The 13121-nt window shown below is 30.8% G+C and overlaps 1 protein-coding gene across 5 annotated transcripts in view; it reads left to right on the plus strand.

The window, feature by feature from the left end:
- The window catches only part of LOC128227531 (protocadherin beta-8-like), a 39448-nt gene that overhangs the window by 10897 nt on the left and 15430 nt on the right, over nucleotides 1-13121 (plus strand). Inside the window, exon 1 of one of the 5 annotated variants that reach the window (XM_052938170.1) lies at nucleotides 8756-9147. The exons of the other annotated variants lie outside the window; for them this stretch is intronic. The gene's annotated coding sequence lies outside the window, so the exon portion shown is untranslated. Of the gene's footprint in view, nucleotides 1-8755; nucleotides 9148-13121 lie in introns of those variants that run through there. 5 annotated transcript variants of the gene reach the window in all.

Raw genomic sequence — 13121 nt, forward strand, 5'->3', positions numbered from 1 at the left:
AAAGCCGACAGGAGATCTTTTATAAGTAGCCACGCTAAAGTGGTCTAGTGCTCTAGTGGTATATGGGTATCAGCCTTTCACCTAAGAGGTTGTGGGCTCAATCCCCACCAGGAGTACTCATAATCTCATGGTCTCTCATAATGGATTTCCCACAAAACAGACTCAAAAAGAATTTTATAAGCTATCAGTGTTCATCAAAATTGGACTAAAAATATATATATATATATGAACGAAAGTAGCCGCTTATTTAGTCCAAATAATGGTATGTGTACGTTTTTTTCAATGATTATTTTATAAGGCAAATCCTTCACTTTAGGGATGAGAAGAATCTCTTTTTTAACGTCTTTTATTTTACCGCTTATTGTGCCATTAAATGAGTATAAGAAGCAGAAGAATAAGATTATAAACACAAAGGAATGCTATTAAAACATTAACAGAAACCTGCCCTTTATCATGTATATTCACTTTATCAGTTTTAGCTACATGTATACCAGTATTCAATTTGAATGCACCGGTTACGTTACTCTGTTATTACTAATCAAGGGCTGTCATATTATCTTTATCAAGATCATAATCATTCTGTTAATCACGAGATTAATCTAAGGTCTTCGCTCACAAATTAAACGATTCTTGTATGAAGTCATCGCCCTTCTGACAAATGGGCTATCATATTGCTGGCCTCGTATTAAACTAGCACGGTTATCATTTCAACTCTTTAGAAAATCATCTGTATAAATCTTTTACAAAATCATGACCAGAAAAATTACCCTTTGTCTCGGCTTATCGCAGATAAACAATGTTTCTTCCGTTTAAGGTTTAAAAATGGGTTTTCTAGCGTAATGAATTACGGATAAATGAGGATATCCTTTTTCCCCTCCCAACGCAGCCATATTCTGTGTCAAATCATAGTTCATTTGGTCATATTGATACCGTTAGTAAACCATTGCGGTGTAATGTTTTGGCTCGTACAAGTTCATCTGGTAACATTTTGGCGAGGAGTGCAGCTTTGTGGTCTACGTCTACAATGGCTGAAGAAGAAACTGATACCAAACGTGGATGATGTCATTTAATTTGTTTTATTGTCTGATGCATGTCGCATATAAAATTTGGCAGAAATTGTATGATTATGATATACTATATGTAATTAATCATATCAACTAATATTTCATTTGGCAGACCAAAATTATGATACATCGTAAATGTTTGAGGAGTGCTAATGGAACATTATTGATATTACTATTTTGACATTGTGTTCATGCAGATTTATACTTTATTTATAATACCGGTCGGTACTGTAAACACTCAATCAAAATTATTATTTTTTAAAATGGCATTATCCATACAAGTGTCATTTTGTTTTTTTAAAATGTATAATTGCAGGGCCTTTTTACCAGTTAAGTGGAAGACACTTAAGCCCTATTTTGTGCAGACCTAGACCCCCCAACCCCACCCCTGTTTTTCAGTACTTGGGTACAGATGGAGTAAAACATCATTATTATTTAATGAATACTGAGATTCTCAATGTATCAATTTTAAAGAAAAAAATGGGTATTTCAGAGGCTATTCTGGGGTGAAAAGAAAAAGGGTCAGGCCCTTGGGGAAGTAGCAGGGTATCAACTACAAGGGTAAAAAGGCCCTTATTTGAAGCTGGAATTTGAGGTAGTTTTCTTTCCAAACCTACAGCTGCATTATAATTATATGATACAAAAGTTTTAAGTATGGGTTTGAAAATAATTTCTTGTCTATGTTCATCATTGCCCAAGTCTGAATATTGTCAGCGTTATTTCAATCTTCTTAACATGTGCATAGGAATAAACTTATTTTTTTCTAAAGTACATTATTTTCAGGGTCAGAAATTTCATTGAACCTGAATTGTCATTACGAACAAAATGCTATAACGTTGTCTAATAGTTTCATGTCTCGGTCCATTATAATAGAGTTTTATCCTGCTGTCACCTGTCAATGTATGATCATGATTTGATTGAACGATTGATGATTCACCGATTAATAGATATAGTTTATAGATACCCTTAAAAAAGAGCTTAATTCATTATTAATATAATGAGGACAATTCGGGTTTGTTTATTTTGGTAAACAAACGACTGGAATGACATGGAGTCAATGAGGGGTATTCATGGGAATAAATTGCGGGCTTTGATTGATTTTGATTGAAATATATCAAGTTTAGTCGCATTTTGAGTTTGTTTGAGTCTAGCTGTGCGTGTAAAGCAAGGGTATTTGTGCTTGGCCATCTGCGAAAATGAGGTTTTGTTGAGAATTTTGATATGTAACGAAATTAAACTGATCAGTATTGTCATTAGGTATCTATTATTTCAGTAAAGAATATCATTTGCTCATCAAAGGATGCCTGTGTTAGGGTCTGTGAAACATGTGTACAGATCTCCTTAAGTCATAGAATTTGGTGGAGCCCTTTATATTATCTGACATGAAAAAAGAACATTTTTAAGTATTTTTAAGTATTTTGTTTGCAGTGATCAACTATCGTCTCATAAGGTAGAAATACCATGTTTTCTGCACCTTTTTTTTCAAATTAAACATGGTATCCTTCATAAGAACCATTGTTTTCGATATATTGTCATCCTTTCATTGTAAATGAAAACACTTGTATTGATTGTGGTACATCTTATTTGGGAGTTATGATGATTAGAGTGCATCTTTAAGTTGTCAAAACTCTTGTATCATGTGTGTTATGTAATACAAGTATATGAAGTCACTGATTTGGTACAGTTTTTTCTAAATAAAATATCTTGATTATAATACTGGAAAGAACAGCTGCTTTTGAAATGGCAGGAATTATTCTGATAAAATGGTCTTCTTAAATCATCAGCCATCATATAAGTGAAAGTGTCATTGATAAGAAACTTTCACTAAGCAGCTTATATTGGACAGTTACCAAAAGTTGAGATAAGAACTTTCCGTGTCATTTGTTTTAGTTCCTTGTTTAGAATGTCACTAACAGCTAGTTCATGAATGGTTCATGAATAATTCATGAGCTAGTATATCATGAAGTATTTCATTAACAGTTCATGAATGGTTCCTAAATAATTCATGGGCTGCTAATATCATGAAATAGTTCATTAACAGTTCTTGAATTATTCATGATCTGAGCTAATATCATGAAATAGTTCATGAACTGTTCTTGAATTATTCATGATATTCATAAACAATTAATGAATTTTTTTGTGGCATTAAGTTAATGAACAGAAGTTTATAAACCCTTAATGTTCATGAACCCTTGGTGTTCATGAAGGGTAGGCTCTATTATATGGACCAGCATGTTTGTGATATTATGCAGGACTTTGCATATGAGAACCATCACTAACAGTAATTTTTCACCCAATTCGATATGAAACCCTGTAGCAGTATAGATGCGGGTAAAAAAATAGAATAAGTATAAATGTTTATGTGGATCAGGAATCATGCAAAAAAATGGTTACAGTTGAAAACTTTTTGCTCGATATCACTTGGCTCGATTTCCTCGTTGGCTCGAACTGGATGTTAAGGACCGATTTTGTTTTACTCTTTGTAAGAATTTCCGCTTGGCTACATATTTGCGAGGCTGGAAGTATTATGGCCGGTCCATTGAAGCCACTACCGGTTTCGACTGTAGTATGAAAAACAAGTTGTTCATCCCTGACAGAAACTTACTCAGCAACCTTTGGCTAATTCATTTTTTGAACAAATAAAATGAAATTGGGGGTTGATTTTATAGTTATGAAGAAACAATGAAAATATCACTATAAATCATTAAGTTCATATCAATTCCCATCTACAATGTAAATGTCAGCACCCTGAATTTTTTTCATCTGTGCTTCATGTATGTAGTTTGATTTATATAGCCTTTCTGTTATACATCATAGTTCAAGCACTTTACCAGAATTGACCCTGTCATATCGAAACAGTGACAGAAAAGATGAAACATTGTGACATTTCAACCTTCGAAATTACAATTATTGTTTAAATATCATAACTGTCTCGTTATATCGTCAGGACAGGGAACTCCTGCAAGAAAATGTCCTTGTTTACAAGTTTTTAAACTGACAATCATGTTAAAAAGACGAGTATATAACTCACCTCTGAGTTAGATCATACTATTTATTTTACTGTGGTTAATTTGAGTTGAAATGAAACATAATTTTTGCACTAAGTTTATAACATTTTATGTATGTACTGTTAACAATCTTTGGAAGTCAGTCTCTTTTGTGTGTTCAAAGAAATTTCAGGTAAACTTGTCTTTAAGGCCACTATTAATAAAATTGTTTGTTTGCTGCTTCCATACCAATATTTGTTTACATTGGTAAGTAGGTGTTGTTGTTTTCGTTTGTCTTTTTAGTACTCTCTTACATCTTAATTCTGTATAATAAAAAATGGAACAATAATTATGGCTACTGGAAAAGCTTGGACTGGGGATAAATTTGTGAGTCGGTCAGGAAAACGCCAATCAAACTATTCATTAATGGTTTCCTTAATACAATGTAATTCTCTCATAGTCTGAATTTTGTCTTTACAAGATACAAGAATCTTCATTTAAAGTCGGGTATATACTAACAACTTGTTTCTTGAAGAAACATTAGCTCAATGAGCTATTTTCCTACACCTTCCTCTGCTCATAAAACATGGAGAAATGTTCTTAATTTAATCTGTTAAAGCATCAAAATTACTGAAATTATAATATAATGCAAGCAAATGTCTTAGAATGCAACACCACAGTAATACAATCATCTTAAGCTCAGGGTTGGGTGTTGTTTTTTCAAAGGAAAAAAGTCTCAGAATTGTCATAGCCTTGGCACTATTGTTATCTGCTGCATGCAAGAATTTTAACCTGTTGGCCACAACTCAAAAACCGTTCAAGATATTCAAATAAAACAAAGTTATGGTTCGAATGTTGCATGCAGAGACAATTTACACTCTCACGGAGAGATAATTCATAAGCTATGGTTTTGTTTCAAGATGATTCAATATATTATATGTAAAGATTGTAATTGTATTTAATGTGAACTTTGATGATTAATATATAGATATATTATATAGATATACATATGCATGTTGAATAACATATGTTTAAACCAATGCTGTATGTCACATGCAAATGTAGGCCCAACATGTAGGCCAATAATCGACGAGTTAGGCAAATAAATGACTGAAAAACAATAGATTTAAAATTAAACTAAGCTAATGGTTCACCTGTTGCCAGAGACAATTCGCTGTTACTTTATAATATGGCACATGTACACTTCAAGGCCCATAACAATGGCTATAATAATTGTTGAATAATGCTCCTTTTCAAAGTGAAAAAACAGATGAGCATTCCCCTTGTTTAGCCCTTGTAAGTTGCCTTAACTGTACGGTTTTGTGATACTCTATGTAAGATAAACAGAATTTTTAAAGTGAAAAAAAAACAACAGATGATCATTCCAGGCACACCCATGTAGCCCTTGTAATGCCTTCACTGTATTGGCACGGCTTTTGTGACTTTCTATGTAAGATATACGGAAATTGTCAATTAAAGAAGGACATGATGCATTATCGTCTTTCTACGACTTTATCATGAAAATGCTTGTATTTTGTCAGGTGAAAATTGTTCACATCAATTAGAAGAAGAGCTTCTTTATAATGTATTTGACAAGATAATTGAATTTTGTGTTTTTCTTGATGGGAATCAATACCAGAATCATTAGATGAAAGAAGACGATGCAGGGCATTATGGGGGTTTAGGGTAAAAGAGACCTTTTTTTTGATAGGGGGACTCAAACTTTATTACATGTAGCTATAATTTTGCAGTATTAAATATAGTCTGCAAGGTTGGTAATTATTTAATATAATTAAATTAAATTATCAAATTGTTTCTATGTTTAGCAGACAGACAGGTTTTAGGCTTCCTGAAAAAAAACACATTTATAATGATCAAACAATCTTCCCGAATATTTTTATTTTATTTTTATTTACTACAATTTTGACTGCAGAACATAAGACTGTAGACAATATGGTTTAATTATGGTTTATACTTTGTTCTATATATAACATATAATAATAATGTTTCCTGTCTATCAAGTATTATTTTAGTTTTACAAAAAGAATATATGCACATAAATGGATACATTAAAAAACACTTCACAAGGAAAGAATATAAAAAAGAAACTTCTTAAGTTGAGGAAGTTATTACCACATGTTTTCAAAATGTACAAAAAAATATGGGTGTTTATATGGACAGACTCAAACTACGTAATGCTTTAAAAAACTGCTTAATAGGAAGAAAAAAGATGAAACTAGTGGAGGAACATTACCACTATGTTCCATATTAAAACTAATTTATGGCTTTTATCTTTTTATTACCTTTTTCAAAGTAATAATTAGGGAATAAGTCAACAGGTTACTTATCTGTTTATGTTTTATCAGTTATTAGCTGGCTTATCTGAAGGCTTAAGAATCCATCTTTCACTTTCATCTGTGAAAATCCAGAAGATTAGATTTTCTGATAAAAAAAATATTTTCAAAAATTCATATTCTTCACACAAACATAATAAAATGTGAATCGAAAGATTGTATTATTGATAAAAAAAAATCTTCAATCACTTTTTTCTCTATTTTCTGATGATCAATAGTAATAATTAGTCACTGATATTTAGTGATGATTTTCTCATGATAAATATACATTATCTTTTTCATCATTCTATAATTATTCCTGGTTTCAAGCAAAAAAGAAGATGATTTTACAATTTTACAAGCTTTCAGGAACAGAAAAAATACTGAGGTCGGGTCTTAAAAATGTTTTACACAAATTGATATTGAAAATTCCCAATATTTGGGGCCCCCTGTCTAATTTTAACAGTTCAGTGTTAATTGAATTGTAACATTTTTTTGATCGGCAATTTACATCAAAGGGACAATTTCTTGTCAGTTTAGCCCAAAAATATGTTTTATGCTGTAATAAAATTGTCAGTCAACCCCTATTGAATTCAGTTTCAGAACAAATACAGCAGCATTTGGTGGTCATACATTCATTATTCATTGGCGAGCATTAATTAGTTGGTATAATTTAATATTCATGTGTTGTTGACCACATTTCAGACATTTTTTCAGGGCTTTTGTTCTGTTACTGATGGACAAACATTCCTTGCAACAAATTTTACAGTTTAATAGAACAATTTATTTTAATTTGATTTTATTTTCCATTAAATAAGGCAAAAAATCTGGGAAATTCTTATTTTCTCAACTTTTTAAAATCATGGTTAATAAGATAATTGTCTTGAAGTAGTAATAATGACATATTCTCATATTCCCTTAATGTCATTGTGATCAGCATCATCAGGAATATTTTTTTTCAAACTTGACTGGAAATCACAAACGGTTCAAGATCTGTGTCGACATGTTGCTAGACACAATATGCACATTATACAGCAAGGCTGGTAACCCTGGATTAATGGGATGGTGAATTATGCCCCTTTTTTGACAAGGTGAGCCTTAAATTGGCAGTCGCTCTCTAACACCCTTATGATTTACTATTACATACACTTGAGGAAGAATTCAAACATTAGCTCAGTTATGTTTGCCCATTATTTTGTTTGATTTTGATTATTTTTCTGCCTAACAATTTCAAATAATTTAAAGATTTAAAGAAGAAAAAGTGTGTTCTACCATTGGTGTAAAAGCAATAGTTAAATCCGATTGGCCCATGTAACATCTTAAATCATTTCCTTAAACTAAGATGATTTTCCTTTGTTAATTTGTTAAGTATATTAATAACTGGTCAAATGCTGTTATAACTAAATAATACCTATAATAATGATTATGAATAATAAGAGTAATAATAATAATAATAATAATAATGATAATAATAATAATAATAATGATAATGATAATGATAATAATAATAATAATAATAATAATGATAATAATAATAATAATAATGATAATAATAATAATGATAATAATAATAATAATAATAATTAATAATAATAATAATAATAATAATAATAATAATAATAATAATAATGATAATAATGATAATGATAATAATAATAATAATAATAATGATAATAATAATAATAATAATAATAATAATAATAATAATAATGATAATAATCATTAATTTTCATTAATTTTAGAGATATACATACTTTTATGTTAAAAACATAAGTAATTTGCTTTAAATTTTTTATGAAAATTTTAGGAAATCAAGTTAAGAGAAGTTTTATGAATACTATGCCTGTAACTTATAACATACGAGTAAACAAATATGCTGTCCACAGTCCAGCATCACACAATGCTTCAGGGTATATTGAACACTATATATCAATAGATCTTACAGATAAAACTCCTAAATTTGTTAGATGCTACTTGATTTCAAGTGAGATTCAAATGATTTTTAGACAAGATCAAAGGGGTGGGGTTTAAAAGTCAAATTAAAACCCATCACTTTTATTTCATGGTGGACAGAATTCAATTAGATTACATAACCGCTGGTGAAGCTGTTGAAAGGGATAACAATTTTAAAAGATCTTTGGTTGCATAATCAGATCTTAGGGTTGAAAAGATAAGTGAAAATTCGGATAAGGGCGAATAGATAGAAGCTGAAAGTTTAAAGATAAATGACTTATAAGGACTAGCCAACGGATGGAGGTGGTAGTCACTGGATAGTCACGCTGTCTGACTCTGAAGCCAGCAAGATTATTATATGTTCCGGCAGTAGTGAGATTTGGTTATAAATGACCGAACAATTGTGGGACTAGGACATCGTTGTAACACTGGACTGAGTTAACGAAACGGTGAAAGTCAGTTTAGGTGTGACAACAGATTGTGAATCTTATACAGTGGTCAGTGTGGTCCGCACTGGCTCTTTGCTCATTGGTCGACTTGACAATTGGTCACTTTGAAGTTTGGACACAATTTTTAAGCAGTGAATTAATGTAGTTCATGTTGATATACAACTGCTTTGTTGTTTTTTCTTTGCTGACTCTGAGTGTAACTATTTAGACATGAGTTAATGGTGCTTTGTTAACTGGACTTGAAAGGAAATTCGGACATTGGACCTTTGTTTTTTATGTTTAACACTAATAACATTTTAACGAAACAGGTTTGAGTGTGGTTTCTAGAGGTCAAGAATCGTGGAATACAATTAAATACATGGTAAGCAGCTATTTTTTTTGAGTTTCATATTTTTTAATAATTTTTATGATTGTGAATTGGATTATTTGTATAATTATTTAATGTTTGAAAACATTACAACAGTTTGTGATACAATATAAGTAATTTGATATTGTACAAATACATAAAAATGAAAGCCATGCATGAATGCGAAAATATTGAATAATTAGCAATTATGGATATTGAAACTCGAAACGTATGCTTCGGAACATGTTGAAATAAATTAATGTAAAATACAAATTATTAAAATTGATTCGTCGTAATTGTTACAAAATTAAAATTGATAACCATGCTGTAAAAAGCTTTTATAGTTGTATTGAAAACTTTTTATAATGATTTAAAACAAACATTGTACTTCCATCCATGAGGTATAAATTCAGAGAAAGAACCAGGCTATTAATTTAACTCCGGTTTTGATGTTTAGAAATATAATTTTAAAGAGTGCAGACAAATATTTGAACAGTTATGATACAGACAGTGTAGGTTATGAGATCCAGGGTAGTATTGAACTGGAACTGTTAAGTTAGAAAATTTCTTTGTATGGCTAATACTTAAGCAGCTAAAAAAAATCTTGGCTGATAAAAAAATAATAGTCTTGTGTTGTGTGATTGTGCTTTAGGTCTATGGTCTGAGAAAATTGCTTGGTAGAATTAAGGAAAAAAAGCAAAGAAAGTTTCTGCTAATAGAGTAAATATTGATGCAGATTGATTTATTTTACCGTAATATTTGTTTTCCGGTAAGGCAGCTTCAGTTTTTATTTTTGTTTTGTCTGTCCTGACATTGATGTTCATGTTTAAATGCTCCATACGGCAAGTCTTAGATACAACAGATTACTTGCAATATGCTAAAAGACACAGTTTTGCAAGGTTTTGACTGGAGTTGTTACTGTAGAAATAAGATTTTTGGCAAGAGTTTTAGTTTGCAGTTACAGATTGTAAAGCCTGATAACTTATTTGAAGACTACCATACGTATATATAGAACAAGTAATAAAATAAAAAAAATACTTCATTAAACATTATGGTGGTGTTAATTAACTGAAGTTTTATTCCTGTACTTTAATATTCACTGCATAAAATATAAGCATGCATCTTTGTCATAGAGGAACATATATTACTTTATATTTCCATCAAATGTATCATATCATATTCGTACTCTTCCCAAGATATTATACCATTATGTATGCATTGAGTTCTAATTCAGTTATACCATGACTGTAAATAATATATATATATTATGTGGGTTCATTGTCAAAAATGTGTTTAAAATGATGTATAACAGAGTCTCATCTGGTATTCATTTAAAGTAGTTATAATTAGGAGAATATAGTGTTTAATTGTTTAGTATTAGCACAAAGAATTAGGCCTACCTAATTTTTTCATTGTTGAATTCTTGAAACAAATAAAATCATCGGAACAATTTTTAATATGATATCTAATTTTGAAATTTTGAAACAATGAAAATTGTCTGGCAATTTTTTAGCTCTTTATTCAATTTTGAATTCTTGAAACAATTAAAAATGTCTGGGCATTTTTTTTAATTCCAAGAGACTGCTAATTTAGAGTGACTGCTAATCTAGGAGCACAGCTGTATTCCTTTGTAAAACAATTGTGGTCCACATGTTTTATTACAAATGGGGGTATGAGAAATTGGTCAGAAAATTGAAATATATTGCTTGTTATTCACATTTGGGACTAAATAATGATTATGTCAGCCTATAAACTGTCAGGACTTTTTAAGGGAACTGTCAACTCCTGGCCCCTAATGGCCCTTTATGGCAAAAGTTACATGAAAATAACAAAGATAACTGTCATTGGCTTTGTTTCATTTTCTATAATATGGGCAATAATTCTTTCAGCACCTCTCATGATGTCATCAATAATGGACTTGTCATTTGACTTCTTACTGATTTAAGATGTACCAAAATTGACATTTGACTGTTATGGCTTTATTTGAAATTGTGTTAGACAGTTTAAATTGTAAGTGATGTAATATTATTACTTTCTTTTGATACCTGTGTCATGAATAAATAAATGGATAGCTATAGTGTGCTTCAGTTCTAAATAAATAATAAATATTTGAAGAGAATTCATACCCAAGTGAGAGAAGAGAAAAAAGGCAACAAAATTAGTCATCAACTTGATCAGAAATGGATAAAATTTATCGATAAAACTTAATGTAAAAATAATAGCTGTGGAGCCTGATAGTCCCATGGACCCGATTTTGGGGTGAGTAATGGTTAAAATGTGTGAAGCATTGTTAAGGGCCCAGTGGCCCTTCATTTGATTTATGTTCCTGTCCCGGAGCCCAGCCTCTGAGGGGCCACAATACAAAATGGCTGCCAGGGAATATTTCCAACGCCTTATGGAGACTTTTATCAATGTAATGACAGATTTAGACATTCAGAAATCTTTCACATTCGTTTCTATGGTAATATAAATGATGTCTATGACAAGTTTTGTGAAAATTCTTTACAGAAATTTTTATTTGTCATCTTGTTTAATGGTTTGTGTTACATGATGGTTGGAAATCAAGTTTGACGTAGGGCTCACTGCTGCGATAGTTACTACGTGTGGTGGGAATGTAGGCCCTGGAGGTGAATTGGGTAATTTAAAGGTTTAAAGCAATTACAAGCTCGTGGACAGTATCAATTTGTCCACGTCCAGTGTCCGTTTAGTGTTCGTGGGTACCTATTACATGGGGGCAGCGAGAGAGAGGACTTTAATTTAAAAAGTTTAATTAAACCATGTGGTAAATTAACTTTTACTCTTTGTAATGAGCAAAACTGTTGCCTGCTTCAGTTTTAGTAGCATTTTTATACAAAACAATTTGACCTTTAATGTTCTCTTAAATGTTCAGTTACAAGAGAGCAATAATTTTGGTGTAAATTTTTTATCAAATCAAAGTAATAATGTAGTGTTAATTTTTTTTTGGCATTTGATCGAAATTAACAATAAATCGGAATTCTTCTAATAACATTTAAGGCATATACAATAAACAGCCTTGATGTTCCATATTGCATCCATCAGCAACAGATAAGCCAAAAATCACATTTTTGTCTTGCCAAATGTTTACAGAATTTCTTGGAAAGTGACTTAAAGTATGGAAGAGTAATGTTTATTTTGCCAAAAAATGCACATGTCAGGAGTTGCATGGTTATGTTGACTGATGGGATGCACCTTGTCTGAGAATTTTCATTGTTTGGAACTTTACCATGGGAAGAAGCTCCAAACTTTAAACAGCGACCAAATATTTGGAGGTGCTAGCCAAAAATTAGGTTTTTTATGAACATGGCAGAAAAAGTGTACAAGAGGTATATGGTGGTTTGGGGTTTATAATTAAGACAGGAATAGGAGATTTAATAAATGGACTGCATTGGATCCAGTTTAAGGCGATTTATCATGTGAAAGGTTTGGAGTATTATTATATTTTTCTTTTATTTTAAAAAATAAATAATATATATATATATATTAATAAAATAATAATATTATTTTAAATTGACATATAATTTGAATTAAATTTTCTTGCATCAACAATCACAATGGATTATATTTCAAAGAAATGTTGTTGCTTTTATCAGACTTTTTCGAGACATATAATTTGCAAGTTAATGTTTGCTTTTGATGCTTATGAAAATTTTGTGAGAAAAAATTATACCTTTACCTCTGTGATATAGGTATATAAGTTTGGAATGTTTTTATGTAATATTACATGCTTGTCATAATGCTTGAAAATTATTCCACTCATTAGTAGCCAATTAAATTCATTGGAGTTATATTGCACAGTATTATGAAGTTATTTATTATAGCTTTATGCAGGATCAGTTCAAGATTTAAAGTGAGGCAAATTGATTAATGGAAGTCAATGCACTTTTTGAAGTTGCCGAAATATCAACAAGAAGTTGTAAGTGTTGTTTGAAAATGACCTATTCTATATTGTAGTTAAACCTTATTGCCTA

The sequence above is a fragment of the Mya arenaria genome, chromosome 3 (genome assembly GCF_026914265.1).
Source record: "Mya arenaria isolate MELC-2E11 chromosome 3, ASM2691426v1".
Lineage (NCBI taxonomy): Eukaryota > Metazoa > Mollusca > Bivalvia > Myida > Myidae > Mya > Mya arenaria.